This window comes from Gopherus flavomarginatus (genome assembly GCF_025201925.1).
Source record: "Gopherus flavomarginatus isolate rGopFla2 chromosome 13 unlocalized genomic scaffold, rGopFla2.mat.asm SUPER_13_unloc_3, whole genome shotgun sequence".
NCBI lineage: Eukaryota > Metazoa > Chordata > Testudines > Testudinidae > Gopherus > Gopherus flavomarginatus.
Genome location: NW_026114611.1, coordinates 3,182,440 through 3,204,858, shown reverse-complemented (window position 1 = coordinate 3,204,858; position 22,419 = coordinate 3,182,440). Strand labels below are relative to the sequence as shown.

The following is a 22,419-nucleotide window of genomic DNA, read 5'->3' as shown; positions in this document are numbered from 1 at the left end:
CCGATCACCATGACTTTTCAAAGATAGCCAGTGGCCCTGCAATTACACCCGCCAACTTCTTTAGCACCCTCGGATGCATCGCATGCAGCCCAAAGGATTCTTGCTCGTCCAGCTTTTCTAAATAGATTTGAACCACTTCTTTCTCCACAGTGGGCTGGTCACCTCCTCTCCATGCTATGCTGCCCAGTGCAGCAGTCTGGGAGCTGATTTTGTTCGTGAAGATGGGGACAGGAGAAGCATCAACTACATAGTTTTTTCCACATCCTCTGTCACTAGGTTGCCTCCCTCATTGAGTAAGGGGCCTACATTTTCATTGACTTTCTTCTTGTTGCTAATGTGAAAGTAGAATGAATTATATTGTGAAAATAGAAAGGATTAAAGAAATGCTGTCTGACCTTTAAGAAAAACTGTTGGAATGCTGCAATCCAGGTGTCAGGAATACAGACATTACATAGAACAACTGCACCATTAAGGCAATTGGTGAAGTATAGCTCAGATCCATAAAGAGTTAGTAAGGAAGTAGGATATGCATGCTGTGCCCCAGGTGATTTTACAGTTTGCTTTCTTTGTTCCTTTGTCTGATTCCCGCTCTTTTATCTGTATAAATAGACTGTTTTGGCCTGCATGGCCGCTCACATATTCTGAATGTTATTGGCAGAGCGCTGTGCTAATAAAAAAGAGTGTCTGACAAATTGTGAGTCCTGATTCTAACTGTGACAATTTGAGGTTCTACGAGATGGCAACCGTCTTCACTGGGGCTGTGTGATTCCTGACTGTTTTTGTGGGATGACCGTGGCAGCGGCACCTGGGCATTTGGCCAAGCGGTCCCCCACTAGAGCGGAAAGGCGCACAGCCACAGTGAGGTCTACGCCATCGAACCTGTGGTTCCCACTCTGTTTGGTAGGGATCCCGGGATCCGACATCAGGAATCTGGTCAGGTAATTATTTCTGTGTTTTGTCCGGAGAGGACTGTCCTGTCTCTGTGTCTATCTGTTACTTGTGGAGTGTTTGAGTCTGGGTGCCGTCTCTGTCTGGGGATCGGCCGACCAGGGGTTCCTGTCCCGCGGTCTGAGTGAGTGAAATCTGCACAATTGCAGCCGCACACACCTTGGGTAAAACCCTTAGTGTGAAAGCAAGGGCAATTGAGCAGTAGCCTGTGGCTCCTTTTATGTGTTGCAGCAGGCATCGCTCTGATGAACCATTTCCTTCTGTGTGATTGGTGTGTGGACCTCCTGTACTGGTAACCAGACGTCTAAGTCGGGACAGTTCCCTAATGAACGCGGCTCATTTATGTATTTAGGATGGGTCCAGACTCCTGTGTCAAGACGATCCTGAAATTCTGGAAAATGGTCTAGGCTAACAGGGGGATCCCAAACTCAGTGGCCACTGTTAAAATCTGGAACAAAGACTGAGTGGACGTCTTAAAGGACAAACTCGGCCAACCTAAAACTAAATGGCTAAAGGAGAGGTTAATTGTTTCATGCAGTGGTGGAAGAGGCAAATCATAGGTGGACAATCAAAAATGGCCTCTCTCACTTATTCAAATAATAAGTTAAAGCTTTATTAAAAGCCTCCTCTCCCACCACTAGACCGAGCGCTCCCTTTACCCCGTTCTCAAAACCCCGGATCGATCCAAACCCCTTCAATTCCATCTCATTGTAAAAAGGACAAAAAGTCCCTTGTTCTGTTCCCCTTTGTTGTCTGCCTCAGAAACTGATTCTTTATAGTGTCCCACTACCAATTCAGCAAGGCTCGGGGCGGGGGGAGCTCCTCAACTAGCCCCACACCCTCCTGGTCCTTTCCTTGAACATTTCTTTCAAAATTGTGAAATGACCACAATCATTCACAAACGGTTCATTGAAAAAAAGCAGGATCGGGCCCAGACAAGCAGGCAAGCAACAGAAAAGAAACAGGTTGAAAGCCTAAGGGATAGTGTCAGGAGTAAAAAAAGTAGTAAGTGCAGGCATGAACCCTGGAACAATACTAAAAGGGTGAAATCTAAGGTGATAAAGGTGTCATTTTGGAACATAAACAAGTGATTTAAGAAAAGAGAGTGAAAAGTTAACTATAGAGGTGGAGAGAATAAGCAGTTAAACTTTGTGGAAAATGTTAAAAGGACCATGTTAAAGAGAGAGAATTCTTGGTTCTTTGCAGACATTCTGAAGGGAAAATGGGCCCTTTTCCAGAAGAGTGCCTGTAAATAATCCTTATATAATACAGCTATGCAAAAAACAAAGCAGTGTAAAAAAAAATGTTAAGGAAAAGAAAATGTGTATGTATCTATTTGTCTGTGTATGTAAAGTTCTAAGAATCTAAACCAACACATCTGGTTTGTAAAACTACTGTTTTGTAGGTGTAAGATAAATTGATTTTGTTTTTAATGCCACTAAAAATTCATTTGACTCTTTGATTCAAAGTTGCAAAACTGACAGACCTTTTTGCAAGACACAGGTAATTAGTGTTGTTTGGCTTTGGGATTTAGCATTTAACCCTTAAGGGGTAACTTGATTCTTTACAAAATTAAAATGTTTTTAAATAAAGACCAAGTCATGGCTGCAATAGGGCAGTCAGAATCAGGAGAATAGGTAGAGATTCTGGAGTCTTTTTGTTTGTTTGGTTTGTTTTTTTTGTAACAATAGCAGATAAAAGCTGTAATGACAGAATAAGAAGTTAACAGTGACCCTCTGAAGCAACAGCAGAGGTGAGGTGCACAAAACAAAAAGAAGCAATGTTAAAAACACTGAGCCTTAAAATGACTATGTGTAATCAGACTGTCACTTTAATAAAAGTACATAAAAACTCTGTAAAAAACAAAACAAAGTTATACCTTATGTAAAAATTAATATGGCTAATGTTTTTAAAAGTTATAGTATAGAAAGAATGTGCATTTTCCGTAGGACATGTGCAGCGTATATTCTAAAAAGGGATGTAAAAAATAAAATGCAAATAAAACATGCTGCTAAATTAAAATCCTATTAGGGCTCCAAAAGAGCTGCAATAGGCTGTGTTTTCTTTTTCAGATCCCTGTGTGTTAAAACAGAGTCTCTGAGCTCTGCTGATGGCTTTGAATCCAAAAGCCTAGCCTGTGTTGATGCAAATTACCTAACTGATAAAGAAAGGTGAAAACTGCCAGCACAAACGAAGCTGCAAATAAAGAACATACCTGGTCAGCAAACAAACTGCCTACATAAAAGGCATGGTATAACAAGATACCTTTAATAAATTTGATGCTAATGTTACTGTTAATATTAAACATTAAAATAACTTTAATGTTAGTGAGTACCCCTGTAACAACTTGTAGTGTGTATGAATGTTATTGGCAGAGCGCTGTGCTAATAAAACAGAGTGGTCTGACAAATTGTGAGTCCTGATTCTAACTTTGACACTAACATACCTGAAGAAACTCTTCTTGTTGTTACTCTTAACATCTCTTGCTAGCTAGAACTCCAAGCATGAGTTGCCCTTCCTGATTTCACTCCTGCCTGCCTGAGCAATATTTTTATACTATTCCCTGGTCATTTGTCCAATCTGCCTGGCTGGGGGGAGGATGTAAGCAGGGTGAGAATAAACTCTACCCTGCCATCTGTTGGTGATCTGTTGTAAAGGCCTTTTGAGGCTGCTGTCATTTGCATGGTTCCACCCACCCCGGATTACATGATGGGGGTGCTTGTCCAAAGGATCATTTCGGCTGCTGTGGGATCCTCAGTCTCTTTCTTATTAGGGCAGTGGTAATAAAGTGCAGTTATTCCGGTTGATATGAATCAAGGACAGTAGAACGGAACTTAGCGGTTCATGATTTCGGGACTCACCCGAACCTATATGAATGTCGTTAGGCAAGGGACATGGGTTCCAAAACATGGTGAAATAAAAGAGACTGAAAAGGGATATTTGCACTTAATGCTAGGGATTTCTTGTGGAATCTTTAATGCACATTTTATGCTCTTTGTGTCTCTCCAGTTCAAAAACAGGATGTTTTATGTTTCTAACCCATGTTTAGAACTAGCCATAGATAAAAAGTGGTTAGTGACTCAAAGCAGTTTTCCAATTTTTCTGAAGGGCTATGCTGTGATCTCTTTTCCACACTAGAAGTTGAAAACAATTCCATAGTTGGGGAAAAAAGCTCCTCACCACTCACATAGCAAAAAAAATTTTGCAGGTTGGATTCTGAGAGTTAAGCTGTGGGGCACAGCTTTTGTGCCACACTCTGAAACCAGATTCTTAGTAACAGGTCAATGGGTAGGTTTACACAAATTCTGGCCTCTGGGACCAGAGCTGGGGGTGGGCCCCCACAACTTTTGTGGGTGAAGCTCTCAGGCCTCAAATGCCAGCTACAGTTACTCTCTCCTTGATCCAAAACGAACAGCAAAATACACTGCATTACTCCTGCCCCAATAACAAAGAGACTGGGGATCCCACAGCAGCTGAAATGACCATTTGGACAAGCACTCCCATCATGCAATCCGGGGTGGGTGGAACCATGCAAATGACAGCAGCCTCAAAAGGCCTTTACAACAGATCACCAACAGATGGCAGGGTAGAGTTCATAGCGACCCTGCTTAAACAAGATTGTGGAAAAGATTAAAAAACACTGAATGTTCAAACTCACCAAATGCGGGTCAATCCATCCTCATCGTCCTATCCGCTCTTTATACTCCACACCTGAACTTAGCCCTCACATGGACAACATACCCTCCTAACTCAGTGTCTGTACGTTAACCTTTTACCCCCAGTCGGGGCTATTGCACATTATGTATTCCTTATGCCACCCGATCTTAAAACCGAACTTCGCACCCCCGGGTAATCTGTACGTTGTTCCCTGATCACCAGAAACTTCTGCTCCTAAATGCTGTACCGTACCCGTTTTTTTTTCTTTGAACGTCATCTTAATAAAATGTTGACATTTGTTTGAGATCCCGGCTCCTCTTCCTTTGCAAGGCTTGTGCATTTGCTCCGGGTTTTAGTCTGCTAAGACAGCGAGGGGGGCCGATTGAGCCAGAGGCGCTTGCCTGCTGCAGACAGGGATCCAAGGCTGAACCACGTCCCCCACCAGCTGAAGGCTTAACTGAGAACAGTTTAAGAAGTGCTCCCGTTTCCGGCACTCAGCTACCCAGCTCCCAGTGGGGTCCAAACCCCAAAGAGATCCCTTTTACCCTGCAGATGCTGTAAAATCCTGTGACCAGGGCAGCTGCCAGCAGCCTGCGCATCCGCCTGCCAGCACGAGAGCGCGTAAGGCCCTAATCTGGATAGTGCCAGCTGGGTGGCAGGGCTGTGAAGAGCCAGCAGAGTGGCGCAGCGGAAGCGTGCTGGGCCCATAACCCGGAGGTCAATGGATCGAAACCACCTTCTGCTACGTGTGCGTTTGTTTCTTTTCCCTCTGGGCCTTCCAGCGAGGCGGGTGACCAGCAGAGCGGCAAGAGGTGGCTGAGGCGGTGGCCTGCCAGAGAGCTCCCTGGCTACCTGGGCTGAAGGCAAGAGGGAGGTCTGGGTGTGGCAAGGGCCTCCTGTCCCAGAATGAGGCTGCAGTGCTTCCTGGTCCCCTTTTCCCACCCACCCCGGCGAGCTGAGGGAGGCTCTCGGGGCGCTAGACAGTGCTGTGTGGCTGTCAGGAGAAAGAGCCGAGGCTACCGACTCGACCTGCCATTGACTCACGTGGCTCTGCGCGCCGTCAGCCGGGGCGGGCCTGGCTGCGCATGTGACTCAGGCTTGGGCAGCATGGCTGCTCTTTCCTGACGAGGCATGAGGCAGGCCAACAGCTTTGCACAGCCTACAGGGAAGTGGGAGGGAGGCGTCTCTGAGCAGGCGTGTCTCGTCCCCTTCTCCGTTGCCGCTTTGGCGGAGGCGGGAATGGAGCAAAATATTCCAGGCTGAAAGTTTTTGTGCTCGGCCTCGAGGATTAAGCCTGAGCCTCCGGCACGGCTGCTGGGAGAGGGGTTTCTGAATGGCATCCAGCACGCTCTTTGGGCCACCAGCTGAAAGCACTGAGGCCAAGAGGCAGCAAAAGGGGACTTTGGAGGCTCCCTGCAAGCCTCGGGGAAGCAAGGAGGTAGCACGGGCTCATCGCCGTCCCCGGGTGGGCTCGAACCACCATCCTTTCGGTTAACAGCCGAACGCGCTAACCCATTGCGCCACAGAGACACGGATAGGCAAGGCTGTATGGAGCACAAAAGTCGGGAATCAGCACAGGGTACGGTCTAGCATATGCATGCAGTTCTTAGACAAGCAACAGCAAGGGACTGGACTGGTATGCAGTGAAAGTTCTGTGGGAAGGAACCGAAAAGAGCACAGGGGCTGCGGTACAGTGCTTGCGTACACTTTCTTTGGCCTGTTTTGCTGGAAGAGTTAGCAGAGCGAAATTCCTAGTCAGAGGTCAGCAGGTGGGTTAATGCAAATTCTGGCCTCTGGGACCAGAGCTGGGGGTGGGCCCCCACAACTTTTGTGGCACATGCACCAACTCTGTAAATCAATCTTTGCCATCTCACTCCATAACACCACACACACAACAGCTTCCTTTTACCTCTCAGAACCAAAACACACCCTGAAAGAGATCAAGCAGTATAAGCGTAAGGCCAACAACTGCACCACTAACAACAACTCAAAAAGATTTAAAAACAACTGTCTTTACACACCAGCTACCAAAAGCTCAACAAACATCCATTTCAGCCTCCCACAAAACCTTGGGCATTGGGAACCCAGACCCCTTAATGATGAGTACTTTTCAGGCGAGGGTGAAGCTCTCAGGCCTCAAATGCCAGCTACAGTTACTCTCTCCTTGATCCAAAACGAACAGCAAAATACACTGCATTACTCCTGCCCCAATAACAAAGAGACTGGGGATCCCACAGCAGCTGAAATGACCGTTTCGACAAGCACTCCCATCATGCAATCCGGGGTGGGTGGAACCATGCAAATGACATCAGCCTCAAAAAGCCTTTACAACAGATCACCAACAGATGGCAGGGTAGGGGTTCATAGCGACCCTGCTAACATCCTCCCGCCAGCCAAGAATTGGTGGTCCTGATAAATCACATTCCCTATTATACTAACTCATTGGTATTGAATGCGAAGTTATGGCTAGCAAAAGTAGCCACCGATCTCTGCCTTGTAGCATCCAGCTTAGTCCTTGTTAACACATAAGTCAGTGGATTGTTCTCTGTCCACACCTGAAACTGAGCACCACACAAGCAGTCTCGAAATTTCTCAGTGATGGCCCATTTCAAGACCAAGAACTGTTGCTGGTGGATGGGATAGCGAGTTTCGCTATCAGACAGTCCTCAGCTGGCAAAGCCTACAGATTTACATTTCCTTCCACTTCCTGGTACGGGACTGCTCCCAGACCCTCCAAACTGGCATCAGCATGCAGGATAAACCATTTGTTTGTGTTAAGAAGGACTAGGACTTGCACATGAATCAGTCAAATAATTATTTCCCATAAAGCCCTGTCACTTCTGTTATCCCGTCATGTCCCAAATGGAGAAGAGAGGAGCGCCTCCCGTGTCCCAGGCCAGGAACACCAGATTGGATGTGGGGAGGTGTTCATGACTCAGTCCAGGTTTGCTAGTGCTACAAAGGAGAAGATTTCCTTCCTCAGTCCAGGTCAACTGGAATTGTTGTTGTAGTGGGAGAGAGATGTCTCTCATCTGGTTCTTAGATGCTTTGGTGAGAGGGGATAGGCAGAGGTTTTTTTTCCCCTTTGCAGCTCACATGGCATATTTCTTCTCTGGTTTTTGCTCTAGCTTGATTTCTCTCTTGCATCTCAGTTTTCTCTTTCTTGGCCTCATTCCAGACCATTCACAGCCCCATTCTCTATCCTAACCCTGAGTCCTCTACTGCACTCTGAATGTCTCATTCTAACCCCACCTCAGAGTCAGCACCTCTAGAACCAGTGCCTTCATACCTCTGCACTCCAACTCTCTGTCCCATGTACCGTGATTTAGGGTGTACTAATAATATTAATTTGGATAATTTGATGAAAATTTAATTGATTAGCTTACATGTTATTTAATTTAATTGACTTACAAAGTTACATTTGCATTACTGCTATTCAAAAGATGCATATGGCATTATATGCAACAAAGATTTGGTTAATATACTCACAGCCTTCCTTGATAACCCGGTGGTAAGAGACACAGGACCAGCCTTGCAGTTCAGGTTTCTCAATTCTTAAATGAAAGATGCAGTGCTTAGAAAATGCTAGTGTTACTTAGGGTTTACTTGAATATGTTAAACTTAAAATCAAAACCTAATAAACAAAGACTAAAAACGTAGGGAAACCGAACTTAGCCTAGTTCCCTTGAAACTTAAAATTTAAGAAAAAGTACAGCCTACTGATAGTACATAGAGAGAGAGTGGAGGAATTAAGTCACAATGATAGAGCAAAGTGCTCTAGTGAGGTGGGTTACCTCTTTTATAGGGCACAAGGGCCGGAAATCCTTCCTCCTATGCTCAAATTTCATTCCTCACTCACAAAAAATTAGGGTACATTTACTTCATAGGCTAGTATGTTTGTGCTTGCTGATGACATGTACATATGCACATAAGTTACCTTGTAGTGTACCTGTTAAATCTGTGGGTACAACACTGAATAAAACCCTATGCTATTCTCCATTGTCGATTGGTCTAAGTAAAGGTCTTGGACAGGCATGGGTACTTATCTTTTTAAGTAACGTGATAAAGGTCGATTTTCCTCTCTGAGTAAAAGGTCACAATATACATATGCTAACTTTGCCTTAGCTTAACATACAGGATATGGCCTGTAGGTTCTCGTAAGTCATGTGTCTCAGTCCCCTAATCATTTTTATTGCCCTCTTCTGGACTCTCTCCAGTTTGTCCACATTCCTTCTCATGTGGGTCCCAACCCCAAAAGTACTCACATTTTACCCCATTGGCCCCAAAATGCCGTCTTTTAATATGTAAATGGGGTGCTGCCATGGTCAAGTCACTCCCGAGCTCTCCAGTGGAGCCTGCTGGCGGAGAACAAGGTGAATATTAGCCAGGATGTCACTCAGTCAAATCCCTGTGCTCCCCGCAGGTGGTACCGGAAAGCTCCAAGATGGCTCATTTCCCTTTCTCTCATCAGCTTCAGGCCCCAGGGTTACAAATGCACAAACCAGTTGGGATTCTCCCCTGGCCTCAGGGTGTGGGGCTGCTCTGAGGGGATGGACTTGCACACTTGGGATATTAGTGCAAAGATACAATTTCAATTTCTCTTAGAGAAATTGGAGGGCAATTTATATTTGGTACAAATCTTATTTAGTGAAAGGAAAGCTGCAGTGACAGCCTGGCTACTGGGGTGCAAAACACCTTCCTCCTGGGAGACACAAGAAGTTAGAAATAGAAATTTACATTGTTTGTTTCAATGTTGGTACAGGTTTAATTTTGCTTCTGTGTAGGTTTGTTTCAGGCTGTGACCATTTTGGTTTATTGGGTTGTTTTGGTTTTTTTTAGTTGGAATGAAGCTTTTAATTGACATTTGCTGGATTGAAATGGCTGACTTGCAACACTAGTTTTGACATAGTTCTGCATATTTTATTACGATTTGACCAGTATTCAAGGATTCAATTCCTTTATAGGAGGTTTTAGTGGTCATGCTTATTTATTTGATGTTATTTTATCATTCTGCTGTAGCAGACTTTTTTGATAAAATGTTGAAATTATTAATTTACAGCATTTGTTAGTTTTTTATTTTTACAAACAAAGTTTTTCTTAATGTTTGGGTTTTAAATTAAGCCTTGTTTTTGGTTTCAATTTTTCATTTAGGTTTTGGTTACTGATGGGATCTTTAAGAGAACTTTGGATTCAGTACTAAAATTTGGACAGATTTAGAATATTTTAAGTAAACCCTGTTTACTATTTTATTTTAATAAAGTTTGTATTGCTGTAAACCCTAGCCGGGGGGAGAGGAGATGAGCCTGGCCTTTAACTGAGAAGGAACAGAGGCTTGGCCCCCGTGAAGGGTGAGGCCAGGTGATGGGGGGCACAGCTCCCCAATTTTTTTTGTCTAGCCCATCTCAGGCCTGGTCTACACTATGCTGTTAAACTGATTTTAACAGCGTTAAATTGATTTAACGCTGCACCCGTCCACACTACACTGCTCTTTATATCAATTTAAAGGTCTCTTTAAATCGATTTCTGTACTCCCAGAAAATGAGAGGAGTAACGCTAAAATCGATATTACTATATCGGATTAGGATTAGTGTGGACGCAAATTGACGTTATTGGCCTCATTATTTTACAGTAGCTACCCACAGTGCACCGCTCCAGAAATCGACGCTAGCCTCGGACCATGGACGCACACCACCGAATTCATGTGCCTAGTGTGGAGGCTCACAATCGACTTTATAATATCTGTTTTATAAGATCGGTTTAAGCTAATTCGAATTTATCCTGTAGTGTAGATGTAGCCTCAGTCCCCCACTAAAGGAGAAGAGTCTGATGCCACCCCTGCTGGTCACTGAGTGTCACTGCTGCTCCATGGGAAACATGCTCTGTGCCTTACCCAGATTGGTGGGAAACACATTCTGTGCCTTACCGTGACTGGTCCGTGGGTGTCACTGCTCGTAGAGTGCAGACACACGCTGTGCATTACGCCACCTGACCAGTGGGTGTCACTGCTGTATCAAGGGAAACACCTTCTGTGCATTACCCTGAATGACCACGAGGTGTCACTGCTGCTCCAAGGGAGACATAAGAACGGCCAGACTGGTTCAGACGCAAAGTCCATCTAGCCCAGTATCCTCCTGTCTTCTGACAGTGGCCAGTGCCAGGTGCCCCAGAGGGAATGAACAGAGCAGGGAATCATCAAGTGATCCGTCCCCTATTGCCCATTCCCAGCTTCTGGCAAACAGAGGCTACAGGCACCATCCCTGCCCACCCTGGCTAATAGCCCTTGATGGACCTATCCACTGTAAACTAATCTAGTTCTTTTTTGAACCCTGTTTTAGTCTTGGCCTTCACAACATGCTCTTGCAAGGAGTTCCACAGGTTAACTATGCAACTGCCCTGAGTTTACCCCTCCCTCCCCTGGCCAGGTTGTACATGGAAAAGAGGATGAGGATGAGGAGAGCCATGATGTGTCTATCAGTTACTGGTGCCTCAGTTTCCTCTAGGCAGCAGTGCTGCAGGCTCCTTTGGTCTGTGCCCATGCAACTGTGTCTGGGGAAGGAGGAGTAAAGGCTCATGCTTCCCAGCCCCACGCCCCACCCCTAGCAGCTGGGGAATCCAGGCCAAATGTAACCCTGGTAGCTGGGTCGGGATATGCCTGGGCTGGGGTAGGGCTGGGGAGGAATTGAGAGGGAGACAGACTCACCTGCTGTGAGGGAAGATCCTCCCATTCCCTGCCAACTCCCTTCAGTCCTTGCAGCACAGCACCCCCTAGCATTTCTTTCTCTGTCATGGGAGCAGTCTGCTGCTTGCTTCTCCCTTAGCATCATCTCTCCCCATCCTGGAGCACTGGCATTGCCCATCCTGTGCAAACAAGCAGGCCCCAGTGTGCCCCGTGGCACTGCCCTGCAATTGTGGGGGCAGCTGTTGGATGGAGCCATATCAAAATATGGGGGTGGGCAAGGCTGGGACCAGGACTCCTGGGTTCTCCCCTCAAATGTGGGAGGGGAGTGGAGATTAGGGGGTAGAGTGGGGGAGGGGCAGGGCTGGGATCCAGGGATACTGCTTTTTCTGGTTTTCTCCACCTACTGCAGCTGCCTTGGTCCTTTCAATGTGTTTCTTGTTCCATATTCATTTGCTGACTTGTGTAACTCACCCCAGAGGTAGCTGCATCTCAGTGTTGGGTGAGGCACCCTTGGCTGCATCACCTCCTAACCACATCTCTCTCCCCCTTCGGGTGACCCTGCAGCACTCAGCAAACATCCACAAGATCATGGGGCACTTTGAGCATTGGGCTGGCAGGGGCCAGGCCCCCAGCCCTCCCTCCAGAGAATGGGACTCAGCACTCCCTACTTTTTACAGGGATTAAAAAGGGGCAAAGGGGGGCAAATCAGAGGAGTGGGTGGCCAGGGTCTGAGCAGGGGGTGGAAATTGACTGGTCAGGGGGTCAAGCAGCTGGAGGCAGAGTTAGGAGAGAGACTAAAGGCAAAGTCAGGGAGGGGGGAAGGAGCCAGAGTTAAGCCCAGAGGGAGGTGCTACCAGAGGGTTAAACCCTGGCACAGGCAGGGGCAGAGGGGTAACAGTGATCCCGGTGGGCTGAGACTCCAGTGTTTGCAAACATGGGTGGGGGGAGCAGAGGGATTTTTTACTTCCCCTCTCACAGGCAGCACCTCTCAGCATGGGCTTCCCAGGGCTGGGCTCTTAAAGGCACAGGCATCCCACTGCCTAGACACTGCAGCTCCTCTCTGATGTAACCAACTGAGGTGCTGCAGTAGGAGACTCAATTCAGTGAAACTGGGCATTCCCTATACGCCCCCCAATCAGGGGGCTGTGCATCCCCTTCCCCGAATTTCCCCAACAGCCCCTCCCTCAGTGGTCAGGTAGTTACACGCAGAGTTGCCAATGTTGTCATTGGTTGCAAATTTGAATGGAAATAGAAACGTTAACACACTTTAAAAGCAGATACAACATATGAAAACTACTTGTACCTGAGAAAGTAAAATAGGTATGGAAAGTCTGGACAAAGCCAGGTTTCCTCACCCAGCTGTTGTGTTTGCTGACAATGTCGGTGCATTGGCTTCGGCAGTGTTGGCCAACCTTAGAATTTCAAATGATGATTTGTAAGCGACGTGTGAATGAGCTCTCCCCTGGCAGCTACTGATGACCAGGTTTGAGAGGAGGCTTTGGGACCAGACTGTATTTACATGAACTCACCTACACTGCTGAGGTATCCAGCGGACAGAGCTGGGCTGCCTCTGCTCTAGGTGCCCGGAGGAGGGAAGGTGTGTGGGGCTCCAGTCTGGGAGTCTTCCTCCTGCCAAGCCCTGACTGTTAATCCCAGCCCTGTCACTCCTTTCTTCAAGCGCCATATGGGCCAGAGGAAAAGTGTGGTAGGAAGCAAGGGCCAAGCTTGTGAACATCAGGTGCACCAGCAAGAATCCCAACTATCAAGGTAACAAGTTCTAGAGCCCTAACCCATTGTGGCCATCCCAGCCAAAAACCTGGCTCTAGGAGGTGTGAGACACCCAGCAGGAGGGGAAAGATTCACTCTTACACAGCTGGAGACAGGGAAGTTAAGCTCTGGAGTGTTACCATAAGCATCGGTGGCAAGTTTGTAGAAATTTTGGTGGTGCCCAGAACCTGTCCCCAAACTCCACCCCCACCTGCCTAAGGCTCTGGGAGGGGATTTAGGCCGGAGGTCTGGGCTTCAGATCCTGGGCTGGGGATTAGGGTGCAGGGTTTAGTAGGCTTTAGGATGGAGTTTGGGTGCTGGGTGCAGGCTCCGGCAAGGTTGTAGGAAGGGGTGAGAGGTGCAGGCTCTGGGGGTGGGAAGGAGTGCACCCTCTGGGAGGGAGCATAGGGCTGAGGATGAGGGATTCATGATGCAGGAGGGGCTCAGGACTGGGGCAGAGTATCAGGGTTCAGAGGGAGCTCAGGGTTGGGGGTGTTGGAGAGGCTCAGGGCAGCCTGCACTAGGACTCTGGGGCAGCAGTTCTACCCAGAATCCCTCTACTCCAGCAACAGGAGCAGGCAGGAGACAGGCCCCTGCTGCTTTTTGTCAGGCAGGGACGCACCACAGCAGGGGGAGGGGTGCCAGGGCTCAGGGGAAGAGACCCAACTCCAAATATTGCTGGAGCAGGGCCCCCAGCCCTGAATATTCCTGGAGCCCAAGCACCACAAATGTATATAACCTGCCGCCTATGACCACAAGCCAACACAAGGTCCCACTGAGATTTGAACTCAGATTACAGGATTCAGAGTCCTGAGTGCTGCCCATTACACCATGGGACCAGCTTGTGCTGCCTTCTCTGCACATTGGTGAATCTCATGGGGCTGGCTTGTGTAAGGGGGCTCTTGGCTCTATACTAAAACTTAGTGTGTGTTTGGGGTGGGGGTTGGTTGGCTAGTTCCCAGCACCAATAGAAGGGGGAAGGATCAATGGGAAATCAGGACCCTGAGACTGACAGTCCCCAGGGACAATGGGGAGAGGCCAAAGCTCCAAGTTAGCTGCACTGACAGGCCAGGCAGTGTAATGAGGGAGTCACCAGACCAGGGGGTCCCATCCTCCATGTGAGCTGGAACTGCCTGGGTGAGAGTGGGGCAGAGCTAAGGAGAGAGCAGGAGCCCGAGAAGAGCAGGGGAGCAGATCTGTGCAGGTGTAGTGCCAGAAACTGCTACATGTAGGAATTTGCAACCTGTAGCAGTTACTGATACCTGAGGTTGTTCTTATTTGCTGACTTATCCTAACTGGCTAAAACTTGACAGTGGTTTCTCTAGCAAAGGCCAGTCCCTCGCCCCTTGGTCCAGACTTCCTCCTTTATATCAGGCTAGGGTGACCAGATGTCAAAGATGAAATATCAGGACATGGGGGGCGGAGCAAAAAAAAAAACCAGAGGGCCACCCCGCCGCCAAGCGGCAGTGGCACAGCCCCATCTCCAACCAACTCTCGGCTCTGACCCCCGATACACCCCCAGCTCCCCCATCCCCTCACTCCTGGGCCCAGCCTGGGCTCCGAGCTCTGCAGCCGAGCCATGATCTGGGCCCTTCCTGCAGCTCCCGGGCAAGGGGTGAACCAGGCAGCTCCCGGCAGGAGCGTGTCAGCCCCACGTGTGTCTCTGCCCCCCGCCCACCTGGGCCCTGCCTGCTCCGCGCTGCCCCCAGCCCCATTGCGCTGCCCCGCAGGCTGCAGGGCTGGAGCAGCTTCCGCGCTGCACTCCCGGCCATGGGCATGGCCTGTGTGCAAACCTGGGAGGGAGGAAGAATGCTGTGTGCTTGGGAAAGAGGCAGAGCCAGGGCAAGGATTTGGGGAGGGATCCAATGGGGCAGTGAGGGGGTGGGGCTGGGGGCAGGGCCAGGGCCAGGATTTGGGGATGGATCCAATGGGGGAATGAGGGGGCGGAGTTGGGGGGGGGCAAGTATCCCTGCAGACTATGCCTGTGTGTCGGAGAAGAGGACAAAGTTATTTGTTTGTCCCGCGTCCCGACCAAACATCGGTCGGGACCCTGGACAAACAAGCAAATATCAGGACAGTCCCGATAAAATCAGGACGTCTGGTCACCCTACATCAGGCTTCAAGTTGAGAATCATTTCCCATTCCCGCTCTGCAGGAGGGGAGACTTTTAAACTCTCTGTCTGTGTGACTGCACATGGCTAAGCAAAGAGAACAAACCCCAATCCCCCCCGTGCTTTGGGAGCCAGGTTTGTGGTGGGAATTTTGTGGTTCAGATGACTTCACACCTGGGCATTGTGATTTTTTACCAGTTTCTCTGCCATTGGGGCATTTTTGTGTTCACAGCTGTGATGGCCGAGTGGTTAAGATGTGGGAGTTGAAATCCAGTAGGGTTCCCCTGCGCAGGTTTAAAGCCTGTGTTTTAGCCAGTCTCTAATCCCGGCAGCACCTCTGTACAACCCCCTGAGACACTCTCAATTCTCTCCCCACCCCAAGTAAATCCTGTTCTGCTCCTTTCATAGAGATCCCTGGGGCACCACCTCACACTGTGACCCTGAGGGGTCAGGCAAACTCTCAGCACCTGAAGCCTCTGGCACTCACCTGATGCCCCATAGATCAGCCATAGCCCTGGTTCTGCTCCTCTCTCTAGAGTGCGAAAAGAGCCAAGTCAGCGACTCCATGGGAGCTATGGGGCTGCAGAACCAACAGAGAAAAAATAGGTGCTCAGCGCCCATTGACAGCCAGCTCCTCCTCCACACTACAGGCCTTGCTGACAAGCTCCTCCTCTTCCCTTTCAGTGCCTCTCACTTGCCAGTGATCAGCTGTTCAGTGGGGTGCAGGAGGCACTGGGTGGGGAGGGGAAGGAGCAGGGACAGGAAGAACTGGGGGTGGGAGAGGAATGGGTCAGGAAGGTGCAGGAAGGGAAGAGATGGGACAGGATGGGGTGGGGACTTGGGGGAAGGGGTGTAGTGCGGGTCAGGGCCTGGGGAGGAAAGGGGGGGATTTGTCCCATACCCCAGACCCCTCTAGGGCCGGCCCTGAAGGGAAGCACTGACTATTACAGTGGTAATAAAACTGACCAGCATTGCGGGGGAGGCTGAGGGAGATCCGCACTCATCAGGTCTCTTCTCTCCCCCAGGGTGAGCCAGACACTGCTCTCTCCTGACTCTCACTCTGGCAGCTGGACGCCAAGGGACCATATACCCACAGGAAGTTCATTGAGTGTCCCTGTGGTGCTGGGGGGGCTGGTGCTTCTGCTGGCTCTGGGGCTGGCAGGGGGGTTGATGTCTGCACACTCGCAGCTGCCAGGCCGGAGGGGGCACTTGGGACCTTACCAGACTGGCTCAGTGAAGACGGGGGGTTGACAGAGCAATACAGACGCTCTCCAGAGCACGGAGCCGCATCCGCCCATGCAGCCAGGCAATGAGCATTTCCCACAGCCTGGAGCCGAGGGGGAGGCAGCAGCTGCTGTTCCAGCTCCTGAGGGACAGGCCCTGTCAGCCAACAGACACTTCTTACTCACCTCAGCTAATGGTGCCGGGTTCCTCCAGTGGGGGTGTGGAGCAGCCGTTTGTTTTCCTGTCCCTTTTGTGTGCAACTGCTGACAAAAACATTCCAGATAGGGAAGCAACTGGCCAAAATGTTTTCACGCAGGTGCCAAAGTAGCTCAGTTGGGTGAGCGTTAAACCAAAGCTCTAAAGGTCCTTGGTTCAATCCCTGGGTTTGGCAGGCCTTGTCATCCCTCTTTCTGCAGGGGATGTTTTCTGGGAGCACAGCAGTGCCTGCACCCAATGTGAGTTCCTGAGCTTGGGCTCTGCAGTAGGAAAACAGAGAACAGTCTTCTGCCCCTAGATGGCCCACCTGACCTTTAATAATGAGACCTGTCTTTCCCAACATGGTAGGAAGAAAGTGAGGCAGGGTAGCCCTCAGGAATGGTGCCAGAGGGCTGCTGGGCAGTGACAGGCAGGGATTGGGGATGGAAGCTCCTCTGTGCAGCTGAGCAATGGCAGTACCAGGGAAGGGGCATCTGTTAAACTGACCCAGCACACCTCTCCTCCTCTGGGCACCTAGAGCAGAAGCAGCTGGTGCTGATGGCTCCAAGGGCAGGCTTAAAAGCCACAGAGCAACTGAGGTCAGAGCTAGAGGAGGGCAGGACCATGCCTTTGTGTGGCCTTCAGACAGGCACAAAAACACTTAGCCAGGCTCCTCCCTGCCATGCCAAACAGCCACTGAAGGTAACCAGCATGCGGGGCAGCTGCTGATGCTCTGTGGATAACATCATAAATTGGTAGGAAAGCAGGGCCAGCCCCCATGGTGAGGCCTTTGACTGGTCCCACTCAAGGTGCTCACTTTTGCAGTGGGGCAGGAGATTTTACCCCAAGAGGCTTTTCCCAAGCTGGCGAGAAGCAGAGAAACACCCAGGCTCCGAAGACGCTATATAGTAAGTACCCTCCAGCACAGGGTCAGGTGCACACGCCAGCCCGGGCAGTCACCCACTTTCTTTGACAAGTCAGGAATGGCAAAGGCTAGACTGGAACCACCTGGGTCTCATGTCCCAGCCTTTGTGACACCCAACCCCCAACTCCTTCCCGGGGCTCTAGCTGAAGCCAGAGCATTGGCCTGAGCAGCCAAGAAGAGGTTCCAACCCTGAAGGGAACAGGACTTTCAGCACAATGGTAAAACTGCAGAAACAGAACCACACAGGGACTCCAACCCTCAATCTTTTGATCCACACTCAGATACCTTATCCATTAGGCCACATGAGGGTTCCTTATGACTTTTTTTGCCTCTCTTTTGCCTACCTGCTCGCTCTTGTGGTGAATGGTGAAGATGGTTTCAACAAGCCCAGGCAGCTCAGTTGGTAAAGCATCAGGCTCTTAATCTGAAGGTTCAAGCCCCTTTCTGGGTGCTCAGGTTTTAAGTGGCCTTGTGTGCCAGGAGCCAAATGATTCCTGGTGCTGTCCACCAGCCACATGCAGATTCCCAGAATCCATGGCCATTTCCTGGAAAGGTTCCTTTCCTCAGGAATCAGGAGAGAGGCCACATCCACAGGAGCAGGCCTAGAACAAGCAGTCTCTGGCTGGCAGGAAGCGCTGTGGGGCCAGGTGCTGAGAAAGCTCAGAGGGAGACCAGCAGAGATGAGGGGAAGAGAGACAGAGAAGCAATGAGTACAGAGGGCAAGTGTACAGGGGGTTCAGGTCCGGCTATTGTGGGGAACTTCCCTGGTTTATACATGACCCTGGTGCAATTGGCCAGAGAAAGGATCTCAGTCCCCACTCCCTTACCAGAGGCCTGCCTGACCCCAAGGATGCTCTTTCTACTCTCATGTGTGGCAGAGTCCTCATAACCCCAACAAGGCTGGGCCCAGGAATCCTGCTGAGAAACCAATACTAGTCTGGCAGGGGAATTTGGTTTGAATGTATTATTAGTATTCTCTTCTGATTTCTGAATCAGTTCAGCTCAGTCTTTGTCCTCCAGGTGTGTTTCCAGCTGTTGAGTTATGGGGGAGAGAGGCCAAATCATGGTGTCTCTACCCTTCTTTCATATTTTCTTCCAGCTTGTTAGGAAGCTCCTTTGCTAGGATGTGAATCAAGCAGTGTCCATCCTCACAAGGCAGACTTGTACAAACCATATGATCATTATATGAGAGTGGTGAATATGGGGCTTCCAGGGTGCTGCTTTGAGCACAGCGTGCCGCACCTGGGCTTCCATTGCAATGGAGACGTACCCTTAGAGTCCATCTCTCCTGGGATAAAGATGGCAGCAGGGCTGGCCTGGCTCATCTGACTTGGGCTCATGGACGTAAAGCTGAGGGGCTAAAAACTGTGGTGCAGATATTTGTGTTCACACTGAAGCCTGGGTTCAAAAACTCCCACCCCTCGTGGGGCCTCAGAGGTTGGGCTCAAGCCCATATGTCTGCACTGTAATTTTATAGAGGTTTGGAGGGAGTTTAGCAAGTGGAAATAGTAAAACTGCATTGAGGGGAGTGGACCACTGACCTATCAGCTCTTAACACTCAAACTTTTAGTAACTCTATTATCAGTGCGTGTGCGTGTAATTTAAACCATAGGTCCATCTAGTTCTGAATCTTGTCTTCTATCAGTAGCAAATGCCAGGTGCCCCAAAAGCCACTCCCCAAGGCACCACTGGGAGTTGAATCCAGGATCTCCTCTTTACAAAACAGGTACTTTAACCACCTAAGCCATGGTACCTGCTGTTACTTAAAGCACCGTGTCTGCCCACACCTGACTGTCTGCCAATCCCCACTGGGTCCTGACAAATGTTGCTCGTGTTTGGCTTCTGTAAAGCAGAAGAGCAGGTGAAGTTTTGCTCCCAAGATGTGTGTGTGATTCTTTGGACAGATCTACACTACAAAATTAGGTTGGTGTAATTACGTTACTTAGGCTGGCAATGCAGTATATCAACCTAATCCCAGGGCAGATAGCGGCTCAGCTCTCAGAACTTTCTGGAACTATGAAAGGGGAGGGGCCCAGCCTCTGTAGCAGGAATGCAGGGCAGGTGAGTTCACAGTGGGCATTATGGGATACTGATGGAGGCCAGTTATGGTGATATAATGAACAGCAGCATTTACACTGACAATTTGTCACTTTAAGTTTGCTGCACAAAGCTCTAGGCCTCTCATTGAGGTGGTTTTATTTTGTCACCAGAACAGGGCAGTTTGTTGCCAGACATGGCATTGCAGTGTGTGCACCAGCCAAAAGCTGCTGACCAAGGGAGCGTTGTGTGTTTTTCACACACCTGAGCAATACAATGATGCTGAAATAACTTTGTAGTGCAGACCTGGCCAAAGAATCACACACACACACACAGAGCTTGCAAGGAAAAGCTCACCTGCTTCTCTGCTTTGGAGAATCCAAACACAAGCAAAGCTTGTCAGGCCCCAGTGGGGATGGCAGGGAGTCAGGTGTGGGCAGACACTGTGCTTCAACCACAGGTGGGAACCGTGGCTTAGCTGGTTAAAACCCCTGTCTTGAAAGCAGGAGATCCTGGGTTCAACTCCCAGTGGTGCCTTGTTGATTAACTCTTGAGGCACCTGCTATTGGCTACTGCCAATGGACAAAAACACAGAGCTTGATGGGCCTTTGGTCTAGCCCAGTATGGCAGTTTAAATTATACTCACAGGAACTGATAACAGAATTACTGAAAGTTTGGGAGTTAAGAGCTGATAGGTCAGTGGTCCAGCCTGTCATAGATGAGCCCCTCCCTCTGGGACAGGGGCAGGTCTGGGCTCTCACACCAGTTGCTCATTGTGGCTGTCAGAATCTGTGAGCAGCTCATTAGTTTTGCACCAAGGGTTGAGCCCTGCTTCATGCACCGTGAGAATGAAAATCCTAAACCACCCTTTGAAATAACGAATGCAGCAGGACGTGTTATTGTCACTGCCCCAAAGCAGATAGACAATGGAGAAATGCCACTGAGTCCAGCGTATTACTCCACTGCCATTTTACCTTTTTTGCTTGCTAAACTCCCTCCCAACCTTGAGGGCTCCCAGAGCCCAATATTGAGCTTGAGCTGAGATGTCTACAGTGCAAATTTACCACCCCACGGCCAAAACCCTCAGGAGCCTGAGCTGGCACAGGACAGCCGTGGGTGTTTCATTGCAGTGTGGACATAGCCGAGCATTATGTCTACACTGCCATTAACACACCCAAGTCACTATTCTCAAACCCTGAGTCAGTTGATTCAGGCTTGTGGGGCTTGTCCTGCAGGGTTATAAAATTACAGTGTAGACACTTGAGCTTCAGCCCAGCCTCCGAGACCCCACAAGGAGTGAGGGTTTCCAAGCCTGGGCTCCAGTCTGATCCCCAGGAGCCCAAATCAGATCATCCAGGTAAGCGGGATTTTATCACAGTATAGATGCCCTCTTAGGATATGTCTACATTGCAATGTAAGCCTAGGGTTAGCAGAAGTCATGTCAGCAGCCCCAGCACATAAACATAAACCACGAGGAAAAGACCCACCCCCAAATAAGCTGGGCAGTGTCCTTATCCCTACCTTTTGTAGGTCCAGCAACCAAAAGTCCTTAAATATGAGCCCCCCCGTTACTCCACTCACAGCTGTTGTCCTTAGTCAGTGCAAGCCCAGAGGTGCCTCTGTAGAGTTCACCTGCCATCCTGAGTGGAAAAGAGGGAAAATAAGAAGGCACTGTACATCACTGTCTTGTCTAGGAACTCACTCATCCCTCCACTGCCACCCTGTCCTAAAGTTGATTTAACACCTAAATTTTAGTATTGGGACCCCAGCCCACTTGGTCCTGGAACCCTTGTCCCCTGCCTACCAAGTGCTATTGAATTGAGAGTGAGTCCCTCAATGGGCTTCTGCCAAGCACAGCTGTGCTGCCCTTGATTCACACAACAAGGATAACAACTCTTTCTTTCTCCTGTCCCAATAACAAGGAGACTGGGAATCCAACACGAGCCAAAAGTGATCATTTTGGCAAGCAATGCAACATATTTCCAACGCACTGTAAAATCCACATGCAGACTCATACATGAAACCTTGCAAGAAAATCTTCCTGAGGGAGTCTGAAGCACCTGCTGCTGGAGGGAAGGAGGGAGCCATGGTTTGGGATTGAGGGGCACTGGGAATAGGAGGGGTCTGTGCGTTGGGATTGAGGGGCACTGGAAATAGGAGGGGGGCTGTGGGTTGGGATAGAGGAGAAGGGTGAAGAGGAGTAGGCTCTGGTTGGGAGTGAGGAGCAGTGTGCATAGGAGGGGCAGTGGATTGGGACTGAGGATCACTGGGAGCAGAGGGGACATGGGTTTAGGCTGAAGAGCATCATCATTTGGGGATCCAGCAGGATAAAGGAAGGCCGCAGGTGATTCTAATTCCTTAGAGATATTCTGTTTTGTTTTCTGTGTGTGCGTGTGCATGCAGGGGAGGAACATGCTGTGTGCCCAGAGGCCTTTATTCCTCCAGGCTGCAAGGACAGTAAGGATGTTAGGAAGTTGCCCCTTCAAACCCACACACACAAAGGCCCTTCTTAGGAAAGGCACAGTCTTGAAGAGAAAAAGTAACACCAAAGAGGACATCAGAAGAACAATGTTTAAAGATATAGTGAGTAGTTTATTACCTGACCAGGGACTTGAACCCTGGACCCTCAGATTAAAAGTCTGACTCTCTACCAGCTGAGTTAGCCAGGCTCACAATAGAAAAAGTACAAGTTATGCAGAGGAGAAACTGGTCAAGAAAAAGGGAAATGGATACAATATGGGAAACCTGCTACTCTGTCTCTCTTCCCAGTCCTGGCTTGGCCTGGTAATAGTGCAGGTTAAAAAGACAGGGAAATATTGGCATCTATCAGCCTTTCATAGCTGTACAAGACTCAGGCACAGTACAGAGGTGCCCAT

General features: G+C 49.2%; 4 non-coding genes across 4 annotated transcripts; 1 reads left to right on the top strand and 3 right to left on the bottom strand.

Annotated features, from left to right (window-relative positions):
* Nucleotides 1-6,061: 6,061 nt before the first annotated feature.
* On the bottom strand, nucleotides 6,062-6,135 carry TRNAN-GUU (transfer RNA asparagine (anticodon GUU)). Its single transcript has one exon. It is a non-coding gene; the product is annotated as a tRNA-Asn (tRNA).
* Nucleotides 6,136-13,818: 7,683 nt separating this feature from the next.
* TRNAQ-CUG (transfer RNA glutamine (anticodon CUG)) lies at nucleotides 13,819-13,890 on the bottom strand. The gene has a single exon. It is a non-coding gene; the product is annotated as a tRNA-Gln (tRNA).
* Nucleotides 13,891-16,704: 2,814 nt separating this feature from the next.
* On the top strand, nucleotides 16,705-16,777 carry TRNAF-AAA (transfer RNA phenylalanine (anticodon AAA)). Its single transcript has one exon. It is a non-coding gene; the product is annotated as a tRNA-Phe (tRNA).
* Nucleotides 16,778-22,139: 5,362 nt separating this feature from the next.
* On the bottom strand, nucleotides 22,140-22,212 carry TRNAK-UUU (transfer RNA lysine (anticodon UUU)). The gene has a single exon. It is a non-coding gene; the product is annotated as a tRNA-Lys (tRNA).
* Nucleotides 22,213-22,419: the final 207 nt, after the last annotated feature.